This window comes from Oreochromis aureus, linkage group 3, assembly GCF_013358895.1.
Source record: "Oreochromis aureus strain Israel breed Guangdong linkage group 3, ZZ_aureus, whole genome shotgun sequence".
NCBI lineage: Eukaryota > Metazoa > Chordata > Actinopteri > Cichliformes > Cichlidae > Oreochromis > Oreochromis aureus.
Genome location: NC_052944.1, coordinates 100270449 through 100273083, shown reverse-complemented (window position 1 = coordinate 100273083; position 2635 = coordinate 100270449). Strand labels below are relative to the sequence as shown.

Here is a 2635-nt window from a genome sequence, read left to right as displayed (position 1 = left end):
AGAACAATAAAATAAAAAGTGCTGGCTGAGGAGCGCTGCCGCGTTGAACTTTGACCTCGGAGTGACGTGACGTTTGTTTGAACAACCAATAGAAGTGCAGAAAGTCGCAAATCAGGCATATTGTTTGCATAAACACAAACATAAATAAATAAATAAATAAATAACGAAATAATCCCGATGTTGTGCCAAAGAGTGATTTGCAATGTTACTTTGTGTTCTATGTGTAATACCTTTGCTTAAATGACTAAATGGACTGTGTATTTATGACACTGTGTTATAGTCCTACATACATAAGTAACATTCATATGTACAGATAAAAATGTACAGAGATATGTACACGAGCGTGTACACAAAAGTCTACTGCTGCTCAGTGTTCGTACAGTCTCATGCAGATGGCGTGGAGGTGTTGTCCATGGTGGATGTTAGCTTAGACAACATCCTCTCCTCCCCAGTCTGCTCAGTGGATTTTAGCGGACCGCTAAAGCTGGCCCTCCCGACCACTTTGTTAAGTTTCCCCCTGTCCCTCTCTGCCATTCCACCACTCCAGCAGACCACAACATAAAAGATAGCAGATGCCACCACAGTGTCGTAGAACATCCTTAGAAGACGTACTACCTACATCATAACCAATCAAGTCCTGCCTTTTTTTAAATACAGATTAGGATTTACTATTTACTGAAAGGCTATGCATTAGTTTGCTTCTTTCATTATTGTGTTTCGCCCTGCATAAAATAGATAGCTTTCCTGATAACTACAGTCAGTACTCTCCTGCTGCCATTAGCGGTGACCTAAGAGGCTTAACCATATTATTGCTTTGCAGTGTAAATGTGGCAGAAAATGACTGTCTTTTCTTTCTTCTTGTGTGCAGATTGACTGTGACATCATAGCACTGATGGATGACGCAACTTTGGCAAACTACTTTCCCTCGTACGGAGACCGAATTGCCCTCTTCAATTTCTGCAAAAGCAAGCAACCACTGTCAAAAAGAAAACTAGGACTTCTGCAAAAACTTTGTGAGAAAATGAAAACCAGAAAAGAAAGTCCAAAGGAGAACACTTCACATACAGATGCAGGAATAACAAAGAAGCAAAAAGCAACACGAAATGTTGAGATAGGATGGATACATAGTGATGGAAAAATAGCCAAACAGGTGAGAGCGAAGCAGGGAGGTGGCACTAGAAAAATTCAAATGGCCACTGATGCTGGATTAAAAGATATTCTTCAAGAAGGAAAGAAACTTTTTTTTCCTGATGGCATATCTCCTAAGGGATGTGAAACAGATTTTGAGTTTGAGGTTTGGGACTTTAAACAGAACCACCTTACTGATGATACCTGCCACTCTATTGGCAATATGTATGAGGCAGCGAGACTGACAATGTTACGCTTTGCAACAAAACCAAAAGATCCTGAAGAAGATGCCAGCGAGACATCTGAAGTGGTGTTTGTCTCAGAAAGCAGTGGCAGTGATATTAATCCATTGCAAGTGGGGGAAGTCGGGGGTAATGTTGATGAAGTCATCACTGGTTCAGAAATTTCAGATGATCCAGAAATAACTTTTGGTCCAATTTTTGATGCTGAAGAAGATACAGAAGAAGAAGAAGATACATTTTTAAAAAAAAATTTATTTTATAGAGCTGAGAACTTTATTAATACAACATAATTTCTTTTTCAGACGAATAGTTTTTTATTTATTAGGGCCGATTCATCCCTGTCAATTACCTCCGAGTCTCCTGAGAGGAGGAGCTCCGGATGCTTCCTCCGCCCGATTTTCTGTATCGGTTGGTATATTCTCTGTCAAGAAATAAACCAAAGAGAAAAAAGTTTAAGAAAACACAATATGCCTCTCCGGGTCAGCATGCGCAGCTTATCCTTCGTATTTTAAAAAGAAAAAACTTTTATTTACCTCACTCCTCCGCCCGATTGTCTGTAGCGGGGGTTTGAATAGGTATATTCTCTGTCAAGAAATAAACCAAAGAGAAAAAAGTTTAAGAAAACACAATATGCCTCTCGGGTCAGCATGCGCAGCTTATCCTTCGTATTTTAAAAAGAAAAAACTTTTATTTACCTCACTCCTCCGCCTGATTGTCTGTAGCGGGGGTTTGAATAGGTATATTCTCTGTCAAGAAATAAACCAAAGAGAAAAAAGTTTTAAGAAAACACGGGAGGGGCGGCTTATCCTTCATATTTTAGAAAGAAAAACTTTTATTTACCTCGCTCCTCTGCCCGATCGTCTGTAGCGGGGGTTTGAATAGGTGTATTCTCAATTTCAGCTGTCAAGAAATAAAACAAAAGGGAAAAAGATTTTTTTAAAAAGAAAGAGAAAAGTTTTAAAAACTTTCTAGCACACGTTATACCACTCCAAGTCGGGAGGGGCGGTATAGCATGCTCGGCTTTTCGAATACGTTATTTTGTAGAAATATTGTTTACCTTCGGATTTAAAACGTATTTTCCTGCAGTTCTCCTGGTATGCGGTAACGAAAATAACGTCTTCTTCTTCTTCTCCTTCTTTTCGCTGTGGCGGGGTCTGTATATTCTCGATTACTGCTGTCAAGAAATAAAACAAAAGGTTTTAAAAATCCGCCCCGGGTCTGGAGGGGCGGTATAGCATGCTCGGATTACTTCGTCACATCCTGTT

The 2635-nt window shown here is 39.7% G+C and overlaps 1 long non-coding RNA gene across 1 annotated transcript; it reads right to left on the bottom strand.

The window, feature by feature from the left end:
- Nucleotides 1–1767: 1767 nt before the first annotated feature.
- LOC120437830 lies at nucleotides 1768–2234 on the bottom strand. Its single transcript, XR_005611433.1, has 4 exons — nucleotides 2211–2234; nucleotides 2066–2116; nucleotides 1904–1954; nucleotides 1768–1791 (listed from the first exon to the last, which is right to left on the bottom strand). It is a non-coding gene; the product is annotated as an uncharacterized LOC120437830 (long non-coding RNA).
- Nucleotides 2235–2635: the final 401 nt, after the last annotated feature.